Source organism: Triticum aestivum, chromosome 3D (genome assembly GCF_018294505.1).
Source record: "Triticum aestivum cultivar Chinese Spring chromosome 3D, IWGSC CS RefSeq v2.1, whole genome shotgun sequence".
Taxonomy (NCBI): Eukaryota; Viridiplantae; Streptophyta; class Magnoliopsida; order Poales; family Poaceae; genus Triticum; species Triticum aestivum.
In genome coordinates this window covers 412,499,954-412,526,802 of record NC_057802.1, presented here as the reverse complement: position 1 = coordinate 412,526,802, position 26,849 = coordinate 412,499,954, and the positions used below count along the sequence as shown (strand labels likewise).

General features: G+C 46.7%; 1 pseudogene; it reads left to right on the top strand.

Annotated features, from left to right (window-relative positions):
* The window catches only part of LOC123076331 (uncharacterized), a 98,611-nt pseudogene extending 76,198 nt beyond the window's left edge, over positions 1–22,413 (top strand).
* Positions 22,414–26,849: the final 4,436 nt, after the last annotated feature.

Sequence of the window (26,849 nt, the reverse complement as noted above, 5' to 3'; positions counted from 1 at the left end):
CCTTAGTCCAGGACTCCCTCATTGGGCCCATTTATGATGCGGATCTTTCACATGCCGAAATTCGGACGGGCCGTAAATGCGCCGACCTAATACAAGGGCCTTTAACACGCCGGAAGTTCGGTCGGGCTAGATTATCGTCATTTTTATATGGGCCGTTAATGGGCCCGATGTGACGTTGGGTCACATATGGCCCATGGATTTCGTCCGACGTTAACAGGCCGAAAATCACAACAGGCCGAAAGTGGCCCAAATCTATAGTGGGCCGCTAACATGCCGAATGTCAGACATGGCCGAATATGACCCAAATCCTTCACGGTCGTTTATGGGCCAAAAGTTTCAATGGCCTGTAAATGGGCCCAAATGAAGCAGGACCTTTAACAGGCCGGAAATACACCGAACCGTAATTCGGCCCTTATACTTAGCGGACTGTTAATGGGCCAGAAGTGATCATGGGCCGCGATGATGATAAGTTTAGGACAGGCCGTTGATGGGTCAATTTGACACTAGCCGTACGGGCCTTAACTGAGAATGTTGGGCCTTTATCTGGGCTGACCCATTATGGTCCGCAAAATCTCGCGGGCCTTTAGCTGGGCCGGCCCATTATGGCCCGCAAAATCTCGTGGGCCTTTAGCTGGCCGGCCCATTATGATACGAAAAATCTCGTGGGCCTTTTGCTGGGCTGGCCCATTATGGACCGCAAAATCTTGTGGGCCTTTAGTTGGGCTGGCCCATTTAAACTTTATGGGCCACTTTTGGGCCGGTCCACATGTCAGCATGTCATAGGTGCATCTCGCCCATTGGATGAGTGACACCTGTGCCAACGCAGAGCTGATACGTGTTTCCTCCAGCCAATGATGATTTTACACGTGAAAAATCCCCATTGGTCCGGGCTGTTAACGGGTTATCGGATCCAAAACCGGACCTGATAGCTTAACGGCGTTCCGTTACAGTGGATGCCACGTGTCGGTCACCCTTGACGAAAGCACTTCTGTGACGCGCGATTTATCATCATGGAAGTGGACACTTCCATGATGATAATTTTGGTAATGTCATGGAACACTTCTACGACAGCACAGGTATGACTATCTTGATTCTGTCATAAATTTGTCATGGATGTACATGCATGACAGAAAACGTGACCTACTGTGACAAACACGTATCATCACGGAAGTGTATTTTTTTTGTCGTGAGCGCAGCCTGTAGCACATCCACTTTTCCAAGCATGCCAACCCACCAAAGCGCCGCCTCTGCCATCAACCTCGTCGACGAGGAAAATGAGCAGGCGCCACGGCCCATCGAGGCCGAGGCGCTCCCCGGCAACGCTATGGACGACACCGTGATGCCCGTCATCGCCAGGGTTGAGTAGACCTTTGGCACATGGCGCTTGAGCGCCGTAGATCGAGATAGTCATGTCAGTGCTGACAGGCTGCAGCTCGCCTCACAACATGATCGATGGCGCGCCGCAGAGCAAGCTAGGCGCGTCCATGCCGATAGGCTGCAGCTCGCCGCACGGCGAGACCGTTGGAGCGCCGCAGAGCAAGGGGCGTGGCGCGCCGCATAGCAAGAGCGGATCCATCGGCACTTGCATGCTGTCGACACGGCGTCGCAACTGGGTACACGTCCCGTCAGTACCCCCATTCCTCGCCAGGAGTGGGCAGAGGCCCTCAGCCCCGTACTTGCACCAGAGGCCGGCCGCGCCGTACTTGCATCGGACGCTCGCCGAGTCGTTCGCATGGGTGGCGCCGTTCGCCTTTTCCGCGGCCCGCTAGATGCCAACGTGCTGGTCCGTAGGCTCGACCGCCTCCTTGGCCCAGGTGTCCACCTGGGCGCAGTAGAGGAACATGGCCGTCGCATCCTCGAGCTGGTGATCTCCGATGAAATAGCCAACTTGGAGCTCGAGATCACGCTCCAGATGTACCGCGCGCGTGTCGACCACTTGGATGAACGCCTGCATGAGTTCAGGCAGAGCCAAGAGCTACCGTAGGCAAGGGCTGCTGGTCATGGTCTCATGGACGCGTTTTATTTTCTTGAGTCGTTTCGACGTGGATAGCTATGTATTCACAACAATCATAGTATTGCTCTGTTTATTCGACTGATTCAATGTGTGTACTCAATTTTACGTGCTTATATGTTCTGTTTCAATGTGTGTATATACGCTTTCAATTCTGTATATGTGGATGATAACAACTAGGTTCAAATTAGTATACAAAAACAGATAGAAAATGGAATTCATAATATATATATAGATTAATTGTTCATTAGTTCATCACAAAAAATATATATATATATATATATATAATATCATCACATATACGTGATGATACTTAACTACTAGGTACAATGCATAAAATTAAAAACGAACAATACTAAAACTAATAATCCCTCCTGAGGCCAGTATTCCGGTAGCCCCGACAGCCCTTCGCCAGCAGCTCCCTGGTGCGCGGCATCTTTCCAGTGCGGAGGTAGTACCCCGCCTCCTCCGCCTCGCAGCGCTTGACGTACCGATCTGCCTCTTGCTGGCGGACGCGCGCCAGCAATCTTGCTATTTTGTTGGGCGCCCACCGGAGCTCCTCGTCGGTGGCACGCTGGAGCTTATCGGCCCACCTCCATGCAGCAACGAGGCGCCCAGCGCCTATGACCTTCCTCGTGAAGTACCCGTCTTCGTACACCTCCTCGGCACGACGACGCGCCCGCCCCCAAAGCTCTGCCGCCTCCCTTTTCCAGGCGGCATCACGGGCTTCACATGTCGCCTGGTACCAGGCTTCCTCCTCCGCCATCTCCTTCTTGAACGCCAGTTGCCTGGCTTTCTCAGCAGGCGGCAGCGACTTCCACAGACAAAGATTGTACTGGCCCCAAAACCAATCCAAAGTTGAGGGGTCCGGTGCAACCTCGTCCAGCGGCGCGTAGGGGTCCTCGTCATTGCTATCCGAGTGAGCGTCCTCGGGGGGTGGCGACTCCTCATCGGCACGTGGGCAGACCGGCGGCGCCATGGCAGAGATTCGAGAGAGAGAGAGAGAGAGAGAGAGAGAGAGAGAGAGAGAGGGCGAGCGAGGGGAGGATGTAGATGAGAATGCAGGCGGGACGACGTTAGCAAGGTAGTATTTATTGGCGGCCAGAATCTAGATCGACAAGGACAGTACACACGTCGGTCGCCGGAATTTAGAAGTACTGTAGTTTGAATTACACACGATTCCCGCAGCAAAATCTATGTGTGAACATAGTACCTGACGGTTTCCAATACATAAACGTGTCCGATTAATGATCCCCGCCACTCACCCACCAAACCTCGAGCCGCGAGATAGAGTACCAATCGTGTGGGGGCCAGTTGTCTTGCCAGATCTTCACATTTTCTTTTTTGAACACCAGATATTTACATCGTCTGATGATTTTATAACTCGCACACAAGTACACAAAAATATGATTTTTCAAACCGTTATGGTTAGGCATTGCATGTACATGTAGTTCAAATTTGAATTGCGGTCATTAAATGGCTAGAAAATCACTTAAATATCTTTAAAAGGTCAAATGACCCCTGAAATTTTCCAAATTTTCACATGACAGTTGTATTAGTGCATGTTAAACGTAGAAACAAATTGAAGGCCGTAAGAGGAAGTTATCTCCCGTTCGTCATCAAACATGCATTGTTCCCTCTCGGAACCACAAACCTTCTAGTGAGTTGCTCCGGTTTGTGAGGGGTCTGTGTCCAAACTTTCGTCAAACGGGCCAATTTTTTTACCACATCATCTTGGCGGCATGACATTAAATCAAGCAAGGTTTCATGTTCTTTTACCATTTTTTAATTTTTTGGAATTAAAATGCCATGGCACTCCATGCATGTGCCCATGCCGTGAGACCAATATGTTTGAAAATTCCTTCTAATTTACTGCACATGGAATTAACTCGCACACAAGTACACAAATATGATTTTTCAAACCGTTATGGTTAGGCGTTGCCTGTAAATGTAGTTCAAATTTGAATTACGGTCATTAAATGGTTAGAAAATCATTTAAAAGTCTTTAAAATGTCAAATGACCGCTAGAATTTTCCAAATTTTCACAGTACAGTTGTAGTAGTGCACGTTAAACGTAGAACAAATTTTGAAGGCCGCAAGAGGAAGCTATCTCCCGTTCGTCATAAACATGCATTGTTCCCTCTCGGAACCATGAGCCTTCTAGTGAGTTGCTCCGGTTTGTGAGGGGTGTGTGTCTAAACTTTCGTCAAACATGCCAATTTTTTTACCACATCATCTTGGTGGCATGACATTACATCAACCAAGGTTTCATGTGTTTCTGATTTTTTGTTTAATTTTTTGGAATTAAAATGCCATGTCACTCCATGCATACATATGCATGTGTCCATGTCGTGAGACAAACATGTTCGAAAATTCCTTCTAATTTACTGCACATGGAATTAACACACACACACAAGTACACAAATATGATTTTTCAAACCGTTATGGTTAGCCGTTGCATGTAGATGTAGTTCAAATTTGAATTACGGTCATTAAATGGCTAGAAAATCACTTAAATGTCTTTAAAAGGTCAAATGACCCCTAGAATTTTCCAAAATTTCACATTACAGTTGTAGTAGGGCACGTTAAATGTAAAAAAATAATTGAAGGCCGTAAGAGGAAGTTATCTCCCGTTCGCCATCAAACATGCAATGTTCCCTCTCGGAACCACGAGCCTGCTAGTGAGGTGCTCACGTTTGTGAGGTGTGTGTGTCCAAACTTTCGTCAAACATGCCAATTTTTTTGACCACATCATCTTGGTGGCATGACATTACATCAACCAAGGTTTCATGTATTTCTGATTTTTTTTATATTTTGGAATTAAAATGCCATGTCACTTCATGCATACATATGCATGTGTCCATGTCGTGAGACAAATATCTTTGAAAATTTCTTCTAATTTACTGCACATGGAACTAACTCGCACACAAGTACACAAATATGATTTTTCAAACCTTTATGGTTAATCGTTGCATGTAGATGTAGTTCACATTTGAATTACGATCATTAAATGGCTAGAAAATCACTTAAATGTCTTTAAAAGGTCAAATGACCCCTAGAATTTTCTGAAATTTCACATTACAGTTGTATTAGTGACGTTAAACATAGAAAAAAAGTGAAGGCCGTAAGAGCAAATTATCTTCCGTTCGTCATCAAACATGCATTGTTCCCTCTCGGAACCACGCGCCTTCTAGTGAGTTGCTTCGGTTTGTGAGGGGTGTGTGTCCAAACTTTGGTTAAACATGCCAATTGTTTTACCACATCATCTTGGTGGCATGACATTACATCCACCAAGGTTTCATGTGTTTCTGATATTTTTTAAATTTTTTGGAATTAAAATGCCATGTCACTCCATGCATACATATGATGTGCCCATGCCGTGAGACCAATGTGTTTGAAAATTCCTTCTAATTTACTTCACATGGAATTAACTCGCACACAAGTACACAAATATGATTTTTCAAACCGTTATGGTTAGCCGTTGCATGTAGATGTAGTTCAAATTTGAATTATGGTCATTAAATGGCTAAAAATCACTTAAATGACTTTAAAAGGTCAAATGACCCGTAGAATGTTCCAAAATTTCACATTACAGTTGTAATAGTACACGTTAAATGTAGAAAAAAATAAAGGCCATAAGAGGAAGCTATCTCCCGCTCGTCATCAAACATGCATTGTTCCTTCACGGAACCACGAGCCTTCTAGTGAGTTGCTCCGGTTTGTGAGGGGTGTGTGTCCAAAGTTTCGTCAAACATGCCAATGTTTTTACCACATCATCTTGGTGGCATGACATTCCATCAACCAAGGTTTCATGTGTTTCTGATATTTTTTTAATTTTTTGGAATTCAAATGCCATGTCATTCCAAGCATACATATGATGTGTCCATGTCGTGAGACAAATATGTTTGAAAATTCCTTCTAATTTACTACACATGGAATGAACTCGCACACAAGTACACAAATATGATTTTTCAAACCATTATCGTTAGCCGTTGCATGTAGATGTAGTTCAAATTTGAATTACGGTCATTAAATGGCTACAAAATCAGTTAAGTGTCTTTAACAGGTCAAATGACCCCTAGAATTTTCCAAAATTTCACATTACAGTTGCAATAGTACATGTTAAACGTAGAAAAAATTTAAAGGCCGTAAGAGGAAGCTATCTCCCGCTCGTCATCAAACATGCATTGTTCCCTCTCGGAACCACGAGCCTTCTAGTGAGTTGCTCCGGTTTGTGAGGGGTGTGTGTCCAAAGTTTCGTCAAACATGCCAATTTTTTTAACACATCATCTTGGTGGCATGACATTACATCAACCAAGGTTTCATGTGTTTCTGATATTTTTTTAAATTTTTGGAATTAAAATGCCATGTCACTCAATGCATACATATGATGTGTCCATGTCATGAGACAAATATGTTTGAAAATTCCTTACTGCACATTGAATTAACTCGCACACAAGTACACAAATATGATTTTTCAAACTGTTATGGTTAGCCATTGCATGTAGATGTAGTTCAAATTTGAATTACGGTCATTAAATGGCTAGAAAATCACTTAAATGTCTTTAGAAGGTCAAATGACCCCTAGAATTTTCCAAAATTTCACATTACAGTTGTAATAGTGCACGTTAAACGTAGAAAAAAAATGAAAGGCCATAAGAGGAAGCTATCTCCTGCTCGTCATCAAACAAGCATTGTTCCCTCTCGGAACCACGAGCCTTCTAGTGAGTTGCTCCGGTTTGTGAGGGGTGTGTCCAAAGTTTCGTCAAACATGCCAAATTTTTTTACCACATCATCTTGGTGGCATGACATTACATCAACCAAGGTTTCATGTGTTTCTGATATTTTTTTTAAAATTTTCGAATTAAAAGGCCATGTCACTCAATGCATACATATGATGTGTCCATGTCATGAAACAAATATGTTTGAAAATTCCTTACTACACATTGAATTAAGTCACACACAAGTACACAAATATGATTTTTCAAGTTGTTATGGTTAGCCGTTGCATGTAGATGTAGTTCAAATTTGAATTACGGTCATTAAATGGCTAGAAAATCACTTAAATGTCTTTAAAACGTCAAATGACCCCTAGAATTGTCCAAAATTTCACATTACAGTTGTAATAGTATACGTTAAACGTAGAGAAAAATTAAAGGCCGCAAGAGGAAGCTATCTCCCGCTCGTCATCAAATATGCATTGTTCCCTCTTGGAACCACGAGCCTTCTAGCGAGTTGCTCCGGTTTGTGAGGGGTGTGTGTCCAAAGTTTCGTCAAACATGCCAATTTTTTTACCACATCATCTTGGTGGGATGACATTACATCAACCAAGGTTTCATGTGTTTCTGATTTTTTTTTAATTTTTTGGAATTAAAATGCCACGTCACTCCATGCATACATATGATGTGTCCATGTCGTGAGACAAATATGTTTGAAAATTCCTTCTAATTTACTGCACATGGAATTAACTCGCACACAAGTACACAAATATGATTTTTCAAACCGTTATGGTTAGCCGTTGCATGTAGATGTAGTTCAAATTTGAATTACGGTCATTAAATGGCTAGAAAATCACTTAAATGTCTTCAAAAGGTCAAACGACCCCTAGATTTTCCAAAATTTCACATTATAGTTGTAATAGTGCATGTTAAACGTAGAAAAAAATTAAAGGCCGTAAGAGGAAACTATCTCCCGCTCGTGATCAAACATGCATTGTTCCCACTCGGAACCACGAGCCTTCTAGTGAGTTGCTCCGGTTTGTGAGGGGTGTGTGTCCAAAGTTTCGTCAAACATGCCAATTGTTTTACCACATCATCTTGGTGGCATGACATTACATCAACCAAGGTTTCATGTGTTTCTGATATTTTTTGGAATTAAAATGCCATGTCACTCCATGCATACATATGCATGTGTCGATGTCGTGAGACAAATATGTTTGAAAATTCCTTCTAATTTACTACACATGGAATTAACTCGCACACAAGTACACAAATATGATTTTTCAAACCGTTATGGTTAGCCGTTGCATGTAGATGTAGTTCAAATTTGAATTACGGTCATTAAATGGCTAGAAAATCACTTAAATGTCTTTAGAAGGTCAAATGACCCCTAGAATTTTCCAAAATTTCACATTACAGTTGTAATAGTGCACGTTAAACGTACAAAAAAAAATGAAAGGCCATAAGAGGAAGCTATCTCCCGCTCGTCATCAAACATGCATTGTTCCCTCTTGGAACCACGAGCCTTCTAGTGAGTTGCTCCGGTTTGTGAGGGGTGTGTCCAAAGTTTCGTCAAACATGCCAATTTTTTTACCACATCATCTTGGTGGCATGACATTACATCAACCAAGGTTTCATGTGTTTCTGATATTTTTTTAAAATTTTCGAATTAAAAGGCCATGTCACTCAATGCATACATATAATGTGTTCATGTCATGAGACAAATATGTTTGAAAATTCCATACTGCACATTGAATTAACTCGCACACAAGTACACAAATATGATTTTTCAAACTATTATGGTTAGCCGTTGCATGTAGATGTAGTTCAAATTTGAATTACGGTCATTACATGGCTAGAAAATCACTTAAATGTCTTTAAAAAGTCAAATGACCCCTAGAATTTTCCAAAATTTCACATTACAGTTGTAATAGTATACGTTAAACGTAGAAAAAAATTAAAGGCCGCAAGAGGAAGCTATCTCCCGCTCGTCATCAAACATGCATTGTTCCCTCTCGGAACCACGAGCCTTCTAGTGAGTTGCTCCGGTTTGTGAGGGGTTGTGTCCAATGTTTCGTCAAACATGCCAATTTTTTTACCACATCATCTTGGTGGCATGACATTACATCAACCAAGGATTCATGTGTTTCTGATTTTTTTAATTTTTTGGAATTTAAATGCCACATCACTCCATGCATACATATGATGTGTCCATGTCGTGAGACAAATATGTTTGAAAATTCCTTCTAATTTACTGCACATGGAATTAACTCGCACACAAGTACACAAATATGATTTTTCAAACCGTTATGGTTAGTCGTTGCATGTAGATGTAGTTCAAATTTGAATTACGGTCATTAAATGGCTAGAAAATCACATAAATGTCTTTAGAAGGTCAAATGACCCCTAGAATTTTCCAAAATTTCACATTACAGTTGTAATAGTGCACGTTAAACGTAGAAAAAAAATGAAAGGCCATAAGAGGAAGCTATCTCTTGCTCGTCATCAAACATGCATTGTTCCCTCTCGGAACCACGAGCCTTCTAGTGAGTTGCTCCGGTTTGTGAGGGGTGTGTCCAAAGTTTCGTCAAACATGCCAATTTTTTTACCACATCATCTTGGTGGCATGACATTACATCAACCAAGGTTTCATGTGTTTCTGACATTTTTTTAAAATTTTCGAATTAAAAGGCCATGTCACTCAATGCATACATATGATGTGTCCATGTCATGAAACAAATATGTTTGAAAATTCCTTACTACACATTGAATTAAGTCACACACAAGTACACAAATATGATTTTTCAAGTTGTTATGGTTAGCCGTTGCATGTAGATGTAGTTCAAATTTGAATTACGGTCATTAAATGGCTAGAAAATCACTTAAATGTCTTTAGAAGGTCAAATGACCCCTAGAATTTTCCAAAGTTTCACATTACAATTGTAATAGTGCACGTTAAACGTAGAAAAAAATTAAAGGCCGTAAGAGGAAGCTATCTCCCGCTCGTCATCAAATATGCATTGTTCCCTCTCGGAACCACGAGCCTTCTAGCGAGTTGCTCCGGTATGTGAGGGGTGTGTGTCCAAAGTTTCGTCAAACATGCCAATTTTTTTACCACATCATCTTGGTGGCATGACATTACATCAACCAAGGTTTCAAGTGTTTCTGATTTTTTTAAATTTTTGGAATTAAAATGCCACATCACTCCATGCATACATATGATGTGTCCATGTCGTGAGACAAATATGTTTGAAAATTCCTTCTAATTTACTGCACTTGGAATTAACTCGCACACAAGTACACATATATGATTTTTCAAACCGTTATGGTTAGCCGTTGCATGTAGATGTAGTTCAAATTTGAATTACGGTCATTAAATGGCTAGAAAATCACATACATGTGTTTAGAAGGTCAAATGACCCCTAGAATTTTCCAAAATTTCACATTACAGTTGTAATAGTGCACGTTAAACGTAGAAAAAAAATGAAAGGCCATAAGAGGAAGCTATCTCCTGCTCGTCATCAAACATGCATTGTTCCCTCTCGGAACCACGAGCCTTCTAGTGAGTTGCTCCGGTTTGTGAGGGGTGTGTCCAAAGTTTCGTCAAACATGCCAATTTTTTTACCACATCATCTTGGTGGCATGACATTACATCAACCAAGGTTTCATGTGTTTCTGATATTTTTTTAAAATTTTCGAATTAAAAGGCCATGTCACTCAATGCATACATATGATGTGTCCATGTCATGAAACAAATATGTTTGAAAATTCCTTACTACACATTGAATTAAGTCACACACAAGTACACAAATATGATTTTTCAAGTTGTTATGGTTAGCCGTTGCATGTAGATGTAGTTCAAATTTGAATTACGGTCATTAAATGGCTAGAAAATCACTTAAATGTCTTTAGAAGGTCAAATGACCCCTAGAATTTTACAAAATTTCACATTACAATTGTAATAGTGCACGTTAAACGTAGAAAAAAATTAAAGGCCGTAAGAGGAAGCTATCTCCCGCTCGTCATCAAATATGCATTGTTCCCTCTCGGAACCACGAGCCTTCTAGCGAGTTGCTCCGGTTTGTGAGGGGTGTGTGTCCAAAGTTTCGTCAAACATGCCAATTTTTTTACCACATCATCTTGGTGGCATGACATTACATCAACCAAGGTTTCAAGTGTTTCTGATTTTTTTTAAATTTTTGGAATTAAAATGCCACATCACTCCATGCATACATATGATGTGTCCATGTCGTGAGACAAATATGTTTGAAAATTCCTTCTAATTTACTGCACATGGAATTAACTCGCACACAAGTACACATATATGATTTTTCAAACCGTTATGGTTAGCCGTTGCATGTAGATGTAGTTCAAATTTGAATTACGGTCATTAAATGGCTAGAAAATCACTTAAATGTCTTCAAAAGGTCAAATGACCCCTAGATTTTCCAAAATTTCACATTACAGTTGTAATAGTGCATGTTAAACGTAGAAAAAAATTAAAGGCCGTAAGAGGAAGCTATCTCCCGCTCGTGATCAAACATGCATTGTTCCCACTCGGAACCACGAGCCTTCTAGTGAGTTGCTCCGGTTTGTGAGGGGTGTGTGTCCAAAGTTTCGTCAAACATGCCAATTGTTTTACCACATCATCTTGGTGTCATGACATTACATCAACCAAGGTTTCATGTGTTTCTGATATTTTTTGGAATTAAAATGCCATGTCACTCCATGCATACATATGCATGTGTCCATGTCGTGAGACAAATATGTTTGAAAATTCCTTCTAATTTACTGCACATGGAATTAACTCGCACACAAGTACACAAATATGATTTTTCAAACCGTTATGGTTAGCCGTTGCATGTAGATGTAGTTCAAATTTGAATTACGGTCATTAAATGGCTAGAAAATCACTTAAATGTCTTTAGAAGGTCAAATGACCCCTAGAATTTTCCAAAATTTCACATTACAGTTGTAATAGTGCACGTTAAACGTAGAAAAAAATGAAAGGCCATAAGAGGAAGCTATCTCCTGCTCGTCATCAAACATGCATTGTTCCCTCTCGGAACCACGAGCCTTCTAGTGAGTTGCTCCGGTTTGTGAGGGGTGTGTCCAAAGTTTCGTCAAACATGCCAATTTTTTACCACATCATCTTGGTGGCATGACATTACATCAACCAAGGTTTCATGTGTTTCTGATATTTTTTTAAAATTTTCGAATTAAAAGGCGATGGCACTCAATGCATACATATGATGTGTCCATGTCATGAAACAAATATGTTTGAAAATTCCTTACTACACATTGAATTAAGTCGCACACAAGTACACAAATATGATTTTTCAAATTGTTATGGTTAGCTGTTGCATGTAGATGTAGTTCAAATTTGAATTACGGTCATTAAATGGCTAGAAAATAACTTAAATGTCTTTAAAACGTCAAATGACCCCTAGAATTTTCCAAAATTTCACATTACAGTTGTAATAGTATATGTTAAACGTAGAGAAAAATTAAAGGCCGCAAGAGGAAGCTATCTCCCGCTCATCATCAAATATGCATTGTTCCCTCTCGGAACCACGAGCCTTCTAGCGAGTTGCTCCGGTTTGTGAGGGGTGTGTGTCCAAAGTTTCGTCAAACATGCCAATTTTTTACCACGTCATCTTGGTGGCATGACATTACATCAACCAAGGTTTCATGTGTTTCTGATTTTTTTTAATTTTTTGGAATTAAAATGCCACGTCACTCCATGCATACATATGATGTGTCCATGTCGTGAGACAAATATGTTTGAAAATTCCTTCTAATTTACTGCACATGGAGTTAACATGCACACAAGTACACAAATATGATTTTTCAAACCGTTATGGTAGCCGTTGCATGTAGATGTAGTTCAAATTTGAATTACGGTCATTAAATGGCTAGAAAATCACTTAAATGTCTTCAAAAGGTCAAATGACCCCTAGAATTTTCCAAAATTTCACATTATAGTTGTAATAGTGCACGTTAAACGTAGAAAAAAATTAAAGGCCGTAAGAGGAAACTATCTCCCGCTCGTGATCAAACATGCATTGTTCCCACTCGGAACCACGAGCCTTCTATTGAGTTGCTCCGGTTTGTGAGGGGTGTGTGTCCAAACTTTCGTCAAACATGCCAATTTTTTTTACCACATCATTTTGGTGGCATGACATTACATCAACCAAGGTTTCATGTTTTTCTGATATTTTTTTATTTTTTGGAATTAAAATGCCATGTCACTCCATGCTTAATTGTGTCTTAGCCATTAGACCAATATTTTTGAAAATTCCTTCCAATTTACAAACATGGAATTAAATCGCACACAAGTACACAAATATGTGTTTTCAAACCGTTATGGTTAGCTGTTGCATGTACGTGTAGTTGAAATTTCAATTACAGTCATTAAATGGCTAAAAATCACTTAAATGTCTTACAAGGTCAAAGGACCCCTGAAATTTTCCAAAATTTGACATGACAGTTGTATTAGTACTAAAAAATTTCTCATACATTTAAAACAGCATCTGTTGCCACTTTATTCCAAATTCATCTTTCACAGCTAATAAAAAATATCTACAACATCGCACACATTTGTTTTCTACGAACCGTTTGCGACAAAAATATCTGGGTCTATTTAAGTCTCCCTCCTTAAGCTTCGTCGGCTCGTCTGCTCCAGTGCCGGCAACCCCCGAATCCACGAATCCCGATCCCCATTCCCGCACCCCTTCTTGCAAAGATGACGCCATGGAAACGCTTCGTGAAGGCCCGTACGGTGGCGGCGCCCCCCTCCCCGAGACGGCTGCAGCAGTTGCTGCGACGGTGGCTGCAAACGCTGAGAGCGCTCGAGCTGCCGTCCGTGCCGCCGATGTCGCCCTGGCCCGGGTCGAGGCCATCCACGCCAAGATATTCCAGGCCACCCACGTCTGAAAAGGCGGCGGCGGCCATGGAGCACCTGCTTCCTCATGAGGTCGCCGAGCGGGAGCTGGAGATGCAGGAGGCGGCGGAGATCGAGGAGCACCGGGAGGAGGAGTTGCGCATGGCCGAGGTCGAGGTAGAGAAGAGTCTGTCCATCGAGGAATCGGCAGTGGAGTACCAACGTGAGCTCTGTCGCAGCCACTACTACGAGTGCTACAACCTTGAGGGCGGTGCCGAGGACGAGGACGAGGACGCGGTCGACTTCAGTAGGGGGGACGCCGAGTCCACCAATGGCGGCATGTCGCCAGGACAAGTCATCGACGTCTCATCTCACACCGGCGGTGCATAGGCCGGCGCGGCAGCAGATTTGTTAAAATTATGCATACTTAGGCTTTGTTTTTAATGATGGTCTTTTGTTAGAGCAATGTTTAGGTCAACTGGCTCTGTTAAATTACTAAAATTGCTCGATTCAGTAAGTGTGGTCTGTCTGCTGTACGCTCTTTTGTGTGCCCAAATTAGCAAGTGATGTAAAATTATGCAATGACGTACCTCAGGAAATTTCCACCAAAATTTGAATTATCAAACTCATCCCATGCGCGTAAAGCAGAAGAATCGTTTGTGATGCACACAATCGTTCAAAGTGAATGGTCTGGCGGCACCGCGTGTGAAAGTTTCCCTCCACATTTCCAAAAGTTTGGCCTACCGCCAAAATATCTACCCCCGCCCCCTCCCCCCTTCCCCACCCCCTTTTCTCCCCGGCCACAAGTCAGATTTCCCCTGTTTCCTCCTTCCTTCCTTCCTTCCTAAGCTATAGCCGCTTCCTCGCTCTCGCCATCTCGCATCCTACCGCCGGGGTCGCCATGGTCTTCTTCAAAGACCTCTCTAGCGGTTCCTCCTCTGGCGATGACTCCTTCACCACCCGGGTATGCCTCTCTTCTCTCTCTCAGGCTATGACTTGGAATGAAGGATTTTTACCCGGCAGTCGATTTGAGTCATTTCTTCCTCTTGTATCTCCCTAGGACCATCAGTGGCAACGAATGGAGCGGGGTGGCTGAAGATCTATCTGCTCGTTGTCACCATTAATCTCCATGCGTGAAGCTAGTTGCGTTTGAATCTGTGGACAGTGGGAGGAAGTTTCTGGCATGTGCAGAGAAGGTTAGACCCTCTTTTGTTGTTACAAATCATTTGTTAGATGTGATTCAGACACTGTCACGGTCCCAACCCATTCATACCACGCCTTCAACCAAACACATCCTAAGACAGTGTAACAGTTTGTACCTAGTATCTTAAATTGTTACCATCTCATCAGCGGTGCCATTAGAAAATTATTTGGCACCGCTTCAGTAGTTTGTAGAGCCAACTTTGGTCCACACATCCGAGCAGCCAAGCAGTAAAATACTAAATCTTTATGGCACGACGGAACTGGGCATCGGAGCAACTACGTGCTCCAGAGTCCGGGTCCCTGATTTTTTTCCGCTGCATCAGCTCGCCAGTGCAGGGCACCGGTGCGAGATGTAGCAACAGTTGTCTTTACTCCAGTTTTGGCATATATAGTGGACGGCCTTAGTGCTATTAGTTCTATGTTACTAAATTTGTGCATGTACACACCTGTTAGTATCAATTTGCTGTCATCCAAACAGAGTCGCTATGCTGTTGCAGTTATATTTACCTTCCTCATAAAATGTTCACTTTGTTATTTATTGTACATGAGTAAGAACTTGCAGCGTTGTTATATTTAATTATAGCTTCTGATGTTCCAGAATTTGGTTGTTGTGTCAGTAGCAATTAATTCATTTGCACATTGATCTTTTTGAGAAGATATGTCACAATTAACATGTTTCTTCAGTTTTTCAAAATAAGCATTGGTGATTTTCTATGTTTCTATAAACCCATTCCCCCTATAATTGTTATTGATCTAGTTTTAAATATTATAGGATGAACGGAAGTGTTCTTACTTGGAGTGGGTTGATCAAGAGTGGCCACAGTCTTTGAAGATGTGCCTAGCGAAGCTCTGGAGCATGTGTGAGAAAGAGAACAGACGTAGGCTTAGAGAAACTGTTGTCAACGCTGAAGAATATTTGAAGATGCGGGATAAAAAGTTGAAGGTGGAGAATGAGCTTGATTTTTTAAATCAGACTTTGCTAAGATGGTGTTGGAGGAGGCACTTTCCTAGTTGGCCCGTGCAAAACAGGTTCTTACTGAACTGAAAACAGAGGTGGATAAGACGAGCCTGGATGATCTCGATTAGGGAAATAAATATATTGTTCTAATATTGTTCTTATGAAGTTGAACAATCTATATGTTGTACTGTGTTGTTTTCATGTAGCTATCGTACTGTGATGTTATAATATATTTATGTGTCTGATATGAAATTGGCAAACAGCTGTTCGATATGAAATGTGAATTTGAGTAATACTGGAATTATTAATTGTAAACTAATAAACCTGCTAAATGTGTCATGGAACTTTGCAAACGGTTCTAGCAGTAAAAGCGCTTGTGATGGATAGCCCAATGCCACACAGTTTTCTTCATCAAATCGTGTGTGATGTAGTTGATAAAAGAAAACAGTTAACCAAGGCAGAGTGTGTGTGATAGTTACACCTTTCGCACACAAGCGTAGACATAAAACTGTGTGGGATGTACATACAAACGGAAATGTTTTCCCTGGATTGACTGTATGGGATGTACATAAGAACAGAAACATATTCCTTGGATTGACTGTGTGTGATATACATACGAACAGAAACATTTTCCCAGGATTGACTATGTGGGATGTACATAAGAACAGAAACGTATTCCTTGGATTGACTATGTGTGATATACATACCTACGGAAATGTTTTTCTGGGATTCACTATGTGGGATGTACATACCTACGGAAATGTTTTTCTGGGATTCACCGTGTGGGATGTACATACCTACGGAAATGATTGGGTTTCGATGCCTCGCCCGATCGCACACGGCCCCAGCCTGTGTCCCAGGAGGGCCTATTGAAGGAAATGTGCCCTAGAGGCAATAATAAAGTTATTATTTATTTCCTCATATCATGATAAATGTTTATTATTCATGCTAGAATTGTATTAACCAGAAACATAATACATGTGTGAATACATAGACAAACATAGTGTCACTAGTATGCCTCTACTTTACTAGCTCGTTAATCAAAGATGGTTGAGTTTCCTAGCCATGGACAAGAGTTGTCATTTGATTAACGGGATCACATCATTAGGAGAATGATGTGATTGACTTGACCCATTCCGTTAGCTTAGCACTTGATCGTTTAGTATGTTGCTATTGCTTTCTTCATGACTTATACATGTTCCTATGACTATGAGATTATGCAACTCCCGTTTACCGGAGGAACAATTTGTGTGCTACCAAACATCACAATGTAAATGGGTGATTATAAAGGTGCTCTACAGGTGTCTCCAAAGGTACTTGTTGAGTTGGCGTATATCGAGATTAGGATTTGTCTCTCCAATTCTCGGAGAGGTATCTCTGGGCCCACTCAGTAATACACATCACTATAAGCCTTGCAAGAATTGTAACTAATGAGTTAGTTGCGGGATGATGTATTACTGAACAAGTAAAGAGACTTGCTGGTAACGAGATTGAACTAGGTATTGAGATACCGACGATCGAATCTTGGGCAAGTAACATACCGATGACAAAGGGAACAACGTATGTTGTTATGCGGTTTGACCGATAAAGATCTTCGTAGAATATGTGGGAGCCAATATGAGCATCCAGGTTCTGCTATTGGTTAATGGCCGGAGACATGTCTCGGTCATGTCTACATAGTTCTCGAACCCGTAGGGTCCGCACGCTTAAAGTTTGGTGACGATCGGTATTATGAGTTTTTGTGTTTTGATGTACCGAAGGTAGTTCGGAGACCCGGATATGCTCACGGACATGACGAGGGGTCTCTAAATGGTCGAGACATAAAGATCGATATATTGGATGACTATGTTCGGACACCGGAAGTGTTTCGGGAGGTTTCGGACATTTACCGGAGTACCGGGGGGTTACCGGAACCCCCGGGGAGTATATTGGGCCTAATGGGCCTTAGTGGGAGAAGAGGAGGGGCGGCTAGGGCAGCCGCGCGCCCCTCCCCCTCTAGTCCGAATTGGACAAGGAGGGGGGGCGGCGCCCCCCTTTTTCCTTCTCCTCCTCTCTCCCTTCCTTCCCTTCTCCTACTCCAACAAGGAAAGGAGGAGTCCTACTCCCGGTGGGAGTGGGACTCCCCCCTTGGCGCGCCCTCCTTGGCCGGCCGCCTCTCCCCCCTTGCTCCTTTATATACGGGGGCAGGGGGCACCTCTAGACACACAAGTTGATCTGTTGATCTCTCCCAGCCGTGTGCGGTGCCCCCTCCACCATATTCCACCTCGGTCATATCGTAGCGGTGCTTAGGCGAAGCCCTGCGTCGGTAGCAACATCATCACCGTCATCACGCCGTCGTGCTGACGGAACTCTCCCGTGAAGCTCTGCTGGATCGGAGTTCGCGGTACGTCATCGAGCTAAACGTGTGCTGAACTCGGAGGTGCCGTACGTTTGGTACTTGATCGGTCGGATCGTGAAGACGTACGACTACATCAACCGCGTTGTGCTAACGCTTCCGCTTTCGGTCTACGAGGGTACATGGACAACACTCTCCCCTCTCGTTGCTATGCATCACCATGATCTTGCGTGTGTGTAGGAATTTTTTTTGAAGTTACTACGTTCCCCAACAATGGTATCTGAGCCAGGATTATGCGTAGATGTTATATGCATGTCGGAGTAATGGGCCACGGGTAGCTTAACCCGAGTCCCTGAACCTTTCAAGACATCGGGGCCGGCTGCGCCCCTCAGGACATCAAGATGAAGCGCTGCCTTCTGATGGCCGGCTGGCCCAAGCGGCCGGCTGCCAGAAGGCGGCTAAGCTCCAGAAGGCGGCACCAAGACGGGCCGACTCCTTGCAGGCGGCCTCCAGAGAGGCCGGCTCCTAGTAGTCGGCCCGCGGCGCCCTCAAAGTCTGCGCCACCGTTAAGAAGACAAGACAGGGTGTGGCTACAGTGTAGTCCATCACCCCCATATCCAGGGACGGGCGTGGCAACAGTGCTCCGTACAGGCGGAGATCTCTGCCCGGTGCGGCACTGTTGCCACTCCGCCCTTGACGTCACTCCTGTCAGGCGGTGCCCTGCCCCCACGATGGCCTGTCGGTACAGCCTGCAGGCGGCGGGCCCTACCAGGCAGCGAGAGCCCGGAAGACGGCGGAAGCCTGACCAGTCGGATCTGAGGGAGGCCGGCTTCCAAAAGGCGACCCGTTCCTTCCTCGGGACCCGTGCGCCATTAACCAGATGAGACACGGTGTGGCTACAATGATCTCCCACCAGGCGGCGGGTGAGGGAGTCCTGGACTAAGGGGTCCTCGGGCGTCTGGCCTGTTACTCATTGGGCTGGACTGATGGACTATGAAGACATGAAGACTAAAGACTATACCCGTGTCCGGATTCGACTCTACTTGGCGTAGAAGGCAAGCTAGGCGATTGACTATGAAGATTCCCTCTTATGTAACCGACCTCATGTAAACCCTAGATCTCTCTGGTGTCTATATAAACCAGAGAGCATAGTCCGGATAGGACAGATTCATTACCATCTGCTCATAGGCTAGACTTCTAGGGTTTAGCCATTACGATCTCGTGGTAGATCAACTTTTGTAACACTCATATTCATCAAGATCAATCAAGCAGGAAGTAGGGTATTACCTCCATAGAGAGGGCCCGAACCTGGGTAAACATCGTGTCCCCCGTCTCCTGTTACCATCGATCCTAGACGCACAGTTCGGGACCCCCTACCTGAGATCCGCCGGTTTTGACACCAACATTGGTGCTTTCATTGAGAGTTCCACTGTGCCATCGACGAAAGGTTTGATGGCCCCTTCAATCGTCAGTGATGACGTGATCCAGGGAGAAACCTTCCTCCCCGGACAGATCTTTGTATTCGGTGGCTTCATACTGCAGGCCAATTCGCTTGGCCATCTGGAGCAGATCGATAGCTACGCCCCTGGCCATCAGGTCAGATTCGGAAGCCTGAACTACGTCGCAGACATCCGTGAAGACTTGATCTTCGACGGATTCGAGACCGCGGCAACCGCTCCCCTTCGCCCCGATGAACATGGCTTAAACCGGTCATCGGGCCGCATCCAGGAGATAGCTCCTGTAACAACTCTGGCCTTAGATCCGGAGCAGATCAAGTCGTCCGAAGATTGGAAACTCAACCCCATCACGGGGGCTACCAATTCGGAGGCGTTGGAGCCGCATGCAGATTCCACTTCGTACGATACTGGCATCAACGGAACCCCGGACTTGTCTTCGGTATTGAGTTCCGAACCCTGCGAGCCCGCGGATACCGAACTCGATTGGCTATCGATCTTCATGTTTAGCGCCGCGGATATCTTCCAACACTCGCCCATGGGCGACCTACTAAACTCACTAAAAAACCTATCCCTGGCAGACGGCTCGTCGCTGAACTATGTTCGGTTCGACCTTACGGCGGATGATGGAGAATTTTGCTTCCCACCCACCACCCACTTCATAGCCACCGCCGAAGACCCAACCAACACGCCTAACCCCTGCACCGAAGACATCGACAGTCTGGATGACGATGAGGGGCAAAGCCAGAGCTTACTATTCGCTAGACACGGGGCGACCACTTCCTGGTATGACGTGTGTATGGCAGACACACCCAACGACGATCTCGACGATGACAAGGAGGATCCAGTCAAGGATAAGCCTCCTGGTACACAGTCCAAACACCGGCGCCCCCGGCGCCACTCTCAGTTACGTCACTCAAGAGAAAACAATACCAGCATCGGAGGTGATAATACTCCGGACAACAAAGACCCTGTTGAGACAGGATCCGAACAGGAGGACCAGGAAAGCGGACATGATAGCCCTAATGAACAGGCCACCTACAGAGACTCGGAGGATAGTAATTATCTTCCACTCTCGGAGGAAGAAGAGAGCCTCGGCAACGAGAAATTCATCGTGCCTGAGGAACCTCTAGAACAGGAGCGCTTTAAACGCCGGCTCATAGCCACTGCAAGGAGCCTAAGGAGGAAGCAGCTGCAGCTTCAAGTAAGACAAGATTCGCTCAACGATAGATGGACCGAAGTCCTGGCCGCCGAAGAATACAGTCTTAGCGTCCCAGACAAAAGCCACCGCAACAGTAGGCGGCTCCCTCAACAAGATGGTAAAGCTTTGGAGCCCACACCACCATCGAATAAGCCGGTAGGCCGACCACAGTTCGGTCCGGGCAAAGCAGCAGCCCCTGCAGAGCACCATACCAACCCATCCGGCCGTCGAAGCAAGAATAAAGAAGCTCGGGGGAACACTCGCGACATCCAACAAGACCTAGAGGGTAGAGCAGGACACACAAAATCAACACACAGATCGCGGAGACATGCCCCGGCCAGTAATAACGGTTATATATTCGGACACAACAGACCCGAGCACGCTCGATCCGAAAACCGTAAGCGGAGTCCGCCGGAGGTGCTTCACAGTGTGGCCCAACATAGAGGAGCACACACCCTCTTTGCTTCACCAACGAGGTAATGGAGCATGAATTTCCAAACGGGTTTAAACCCATCAACATCGAATCATACGATGGAACAACAGATCCAGCAGTATGGATTGAGAATTACCTCCTCCATATCCACCTGGCTCGCGGAGACGACCTTCATGCCATTAAATACTTGCCTCTCAAGCTTAAGGGGCCAGCACGGTACTGGCTAAACAGTCTGCCAGAAAATTCTATTGGCAGCTGGGAAGACTTGGAAGATGCCTTTCGTGACAACTTCCAAGGAACATATGTCCGGCCACCAGATGCCGATGACTTAAGTCATATTGTCCAACAACCCGACGAGTCAGCCAGGGAACTCTGGACTAGGTTCCTAGTCAAAAAGAACCAAATCGTCGACTGTCCGGATGCGGAAGCCCTCGCGGCCTTCAAACATAGCGTCCGGGATGAATGGCCAGCACGTCACCTCGGCCAGGAAGGACCTAAATCCATGACAGCCCTTACCACTCTAATGACTCGCTTTTGTGCGGGAGAAGACAATTGGCTCACTCGCAGAAGCAACAACGCCAGCGACCCGGGCACTTCCGAAATCCGAGACGGCAACGGCAAGCCACGACTAAATGAGCATAACAGTCGCATCAACAACGAAAGATTGCATGACACAGCGGTCAACGCCGGATTTCACAATCCGAAACCCGGCCAACGGAAGAAGCCATTTAAGGCAAACAGGACGGACCATCCGCCCTTGACAGGATATTGGACCGACCTTGTCAGATTCACGGCCACCCTGATAAGCCAGCTAATCATACCAACAGAAACTGTTGGGTCTTCAAGCAGGCAGGCAAGCTTAATGCCGAATACAAGGGGAGAAGTCCACCAAGCAATAAAGATGACGACAAGGCTCGCCAGCCGAACACAGGGGCCAGAAGTAGTTTCCTTCCGACGTTCGACCACTACCGGAGCAGAAATAGCAGTTCGGCTTCCGCCACCCACCCACTATGACGGCAGGTTTCACACCACGCGTACATCACTACGCGCTCAAGATACCATGGGCATCGGTGGAAGCACAATACGGACAACCCTGCGAACATTCCCGTAACGCTTTTTTATCCATTTTCTTTATTTTCCTTTATTATAAACAGGTGACCGACAGGACTGCATATACAACGGACTCTGTCAGAGTTCAGATCCGTACAGTCACCTAAGGGGTTACTTCAGTCAAGAACTCCCCTCCCAGAGGACGGGCGATGCAGACGTGCGACAGGAGGTCCAAAACATCTTTTTGTAGACCGCACTCTTTATTTTTGAGCCTGTACTATGCCTTTTTCCTCCGTTCCCGACCCCGAGCACGTCAAATAGCCGGATTGTGGTTTTCTCTTCTTTATATATATGAATTTATCATTGGCTTATTGCTCCACTCCCAGTAAACTTCATCCGAATTAATCTTCTATACTCTTTTTTCAATGAGTACGGCCGTAACGGCGGTGTTACAAGACGCACCTCGGCATAACCTGCCAGGGGCTCAGTATGGGAAAAATGAGTCACCAGTAAAAGCCCGAATAGCTCTATAGCGTACTTCGGCGTCGCAAGTTTGGCCTTATATGCATCAGCTCCAAATCATTGTCTTTGGTCAATAGTTGGGTTGCCCGGCTCCTGTGCTTGCTACCCTACGTTCCGGTCTATCGGCTAGGGTAGTAAAGGGAGAACTACTGCGATTGTGCCCTGGCTTTGACCGGATGAGCACCTTAGTAGAGAAAGCCGAAAACTGACTGTCATGATGCGGCGAGAGCTGGTCAACCACTTGACGACTTATTCGAATCTTTAGCGATTCTCCGTGTTACACGAAGGATCTTTTTTTAGATCAAAACATCTAAGGCACCGTATTATAATACGCCGCATACATACCAGGGGCTATGTCGTAGCCCCACCATAAAACTCCCATGGCTAAGTGAAAGTGTTAATGCCCTATAGTCAGATTGCCTGGTTCGCCGCATTATCACGTACTTTATGGACCAAGATGTTGGATAAAGAGTGATTCAATGCTTTTCCGAACACCCCTGTATTTCCTACGAGGGGGATGAAGCCGACGACGGAAAACTTTCAGATTATACTAAAACGGCCGCACAGGAGGAATTCAAGCTTTTACACAAAATATAAATAGACTAACTATAAAGTTTGAAATACACCCCGCAGGTGGAATTGTGCGAAGTTAACAAAGTTTGTCGAGACTGATAAGCAGGAAAAAACGAAAGATAAAACGGTGGAGTCGGCGGCGCCGGTTGGTGGAGCGGCCGGCTGGTCGGTCTCCGCTTGGTCACCCTCAGCAGCAGTCGGCTCGCTTGTGCGTGGCTCGTTGTTGGAGACGTGGTCAAGCTGGGGCTGGCTGTCCGCTTCAACCTCTGGTGCTTCCTCTTCACTTTCCTCATCCTCCTCGTCTTCTCCCTCGTCGCTGGAGTCGATCACTTCGGCCGAGTCCTCACCATCCTCTGGGTTCAGCCCGAACCACTCTTGTGGCACCTCGGCACCATTCTTAGCCAGCTCCGGGACGAAGATGCTAGTGTTGGTGTACTCGGCGATCGCCGCGGCATGCTTGACAAGATCATGCTCCACCGCCACCAGCTCCTCCTGGGCCTCCTGTCGAAACGTGGTCAACTGGGCTAGATTTAGCCCAGGGTACCATGCCTTGACGAACTCCAAGGCCTAGCGTGCTCCAGCCCGGGCCGAGGAGCCCTTCCAGGCCTCAAGACGGTCGGCCGCCACCTCCAGCCAGTCGGCAGTCCAGCTGGGAGTGCGCGGAGCTGGCATGTCTGGCCAGAGGGCGGAGATGGCCTGCGCCCCGACACGCTGAAGACGGCGCATCATCCGATGAGCCGGCCGAAGACGGGCCTGGATGCTGAGAAGTTGTTCGCTGAGGGTCCGGGGGGCGTTGGCAGCAATCTGCGCACCTTCTGCCCTCCGCTCTTCGCGGTCAGCCTCAATGGCCTGATTGGCGGCGCCAGAGTGATCGGGGAAGAAGTCTGCTCAAATAGAAAGCAGAAGAGCCAAAGTTAGAAGCAAGAAGCCGACTCGATCAGCAGCCGGCAGCTCATGGAAAGAAAAAGGCTTACCGTCAACCATGTCTTCAATCTTGCCGAAGCCGGCAGTCAGCAATACCTCCTTGTCGGTCCAGGCGGAGCGCTCGGTCTCGAACTCGGCAAGAAGATTGGACTCCTTCACCTCCGCCTCCTTCTAGGCTTTCTTGAGAAGCTCCGCCCGCTCTGCCAGTTGCGTGGTCAGCCGGTCACGCTCCTGGGTCAGCTTGTCACAGTCCACCTCCTTGGCGTGCAAGGCGGTGTTGGCTTCACCCAGCTGCTGCAGGACGACGTTCGCCTCTGCAAAAGTAGAGGAAGAAAAAACATCAACAATCAACAAGGAAGAAGTACAGTTGCCGGGGAGATCCGGCCCGACTGCTCAACAGTCGGCTCGAATCTCGGGGACTACAGCCCGCGGGTGTGCTGTCGCGCCCCCGCAGAGAAAGAAGTTATCAACGATCAGCAAAGAGGAAGAACAGTTGCCGGGGAGATCCGGCCCGACTGCTCAGCAGTCGGCCCGAATCTCGGGGACTACAGCCCGCGGGTGCGCCAGCGCGCCCCCGCAGAGAAAGAAAACGAAGACTTACTCCGGCTTTCTGACAAGTCGGCAGCCCGCCGGTCCAGCTCTCGGACAATAGAGTTGAAGGCGACCGCGCGGAGGTTGTGATAGTCCTATAATGAAGATAGCAGATGAAGTTAGCACTCGGAGCTTGTCAGTTAAAGTTCTGAGCCGCCTGCTCGGTAACCGGCCCGAAACTCGGGGGCTACACCCAGTGGGTGCGCTGGCGCGCCCCCATAGAGAAATACAAAAATTAAAGATGCAGAAGCAAGAAGTATACCCGGATGGCTGCTCGCGACTCCAGGAACGCCTGGTTGCACCGCTTCAGGGCGTCGGCTTCAGCTCAAAGTTTGCCTTGGACATCCAGGATCGCTTGGTTCAAAGGGCCCGTCCCGCTTCCCCGCACCCAATCAGCGGGCGCGGTGTTGGTCGCCTCGGCGTCCGGGATCGAAGAGCTCGCGGCACCGACTTCCAGCGGGTGTGGCGCCGAAGCCGCCTTTGCAAACTGGCGGTGCGATGGTGTGCGGACCTCGGGAGTCGGGCCCGTCACCATCTCGCCTTCGGCTGGTGGCACTGGCAGGTCGGCCGGCTGCTTGTCCCGCGCTCCCTTAGACGGCGGTGGTGGAGGCACGACTACGTCCAGCATGACGACGTCGCCGCCTTCCCTCTCCATGATCGGGTGCTCATCGCCGGCACCCCTAGTCGGCGCCACAAACTCTGGTGGTGGCGGCGGGGAGTTCAGAGGGACGATGAATAACGCCGACTGACGGTGCGCGGCTTCTTCAGCCTGCTCCTTCGCTGCGGCGGCAGCCTCGGCCTCCGCCAGCGTCTTCAACACGGCGGCCTCTGCCTTGTCTGCCTCTGCCTTCTCCTTGCGCGCGGCTTCCTGCTCCTCGCGCGCCTCCCGCACGTTTCACTCCTGCGCCTCCCGGAGGTCGGCGGCCGGATCGATTCGCCGGGTGGTGGTGGAGGTCTTCGCCGACCCAATGACGGAGGCGGCGGCCGACTTCTCAAGAGAGAGCGGAGCCCTAAGTCAAGAAATACGAAGAAAGGAAGCTCAGAAAGAATCGACAAGAAAGGAAAGCACAAGAAAAGATACTTACGCCGACACCATGGGAGGCGCCTCCGGGAGCTTCTGAAATTTGGCTGCCTTCGCAGTGGCCTCCTTCCGCCTAGTCGCGGCGGTCGGGTTCTTGGCCTTCTTCGGCGCACTGCCGAACAAGGCGGCGCCCTGTTTACGCTTTCGCGTGCCGCCTCGAGCAGTCGACTCGGTGGAGGGGCCCACATCTGCCTTGCCGGCGCCTCGTGAAGGGCGTGGCTCGTCCTCCTCCTCCTCGAAGTCGTCCGACCACGTCTCGACGCCGCCCCCTTCTTCGGAGCCGCCTGCTCCGTAGGCGCCGCCTGTGGCGTCATCTTCCAGGGCGGCCGCCCCCAAGTCGGGGTCATCCACGTCGCTCATAGCTCGGTCCGGTGCATAGGGGCCATCCGCTCCCACAACAGCGGCCGTCGCCTCAGACATATAGATCTGTTTCAAAAAGCAAGAGGCCGACTATTCGAAACAACAAGGCAGAATCAAGATGAAGTTCTGAAGGGAGAAAATATCGAAGTACTTACGGCAGGCGGCGGGTCCGCGCGGGAGTACGGCTGCTTGCCGAATTGCCAGGACCCCTCCAGCTTGAGGTCAGAGATCTTGTTCACCAAGTTCGCCACTTCAGCAGCCAGCATCTCCTTGGTGCTCAGTCGGCACGGGTCGCGATGGCCGCTCATCCGGCTGATCAAGTGAGGCCGGCCTTAGAGCGGGAGAACCCGGCGCGCGACAAAGGCGACCAGCAAGTCAGACGCCTTGAGGCCTTCGGCTTCGGTCAGCACCCGGAGTCGGCTGATGGCGGCGGCGCCGTCTGCTGACACAGGCTTTGGCTTGTAGCCCCAGTTAGCCCGGGGCTCAGCTGGTGGGCCGGCTTCATAGGTCGGCAGGTTGATGAAGTCGACGGCCGGTTCGACATTCTCCACA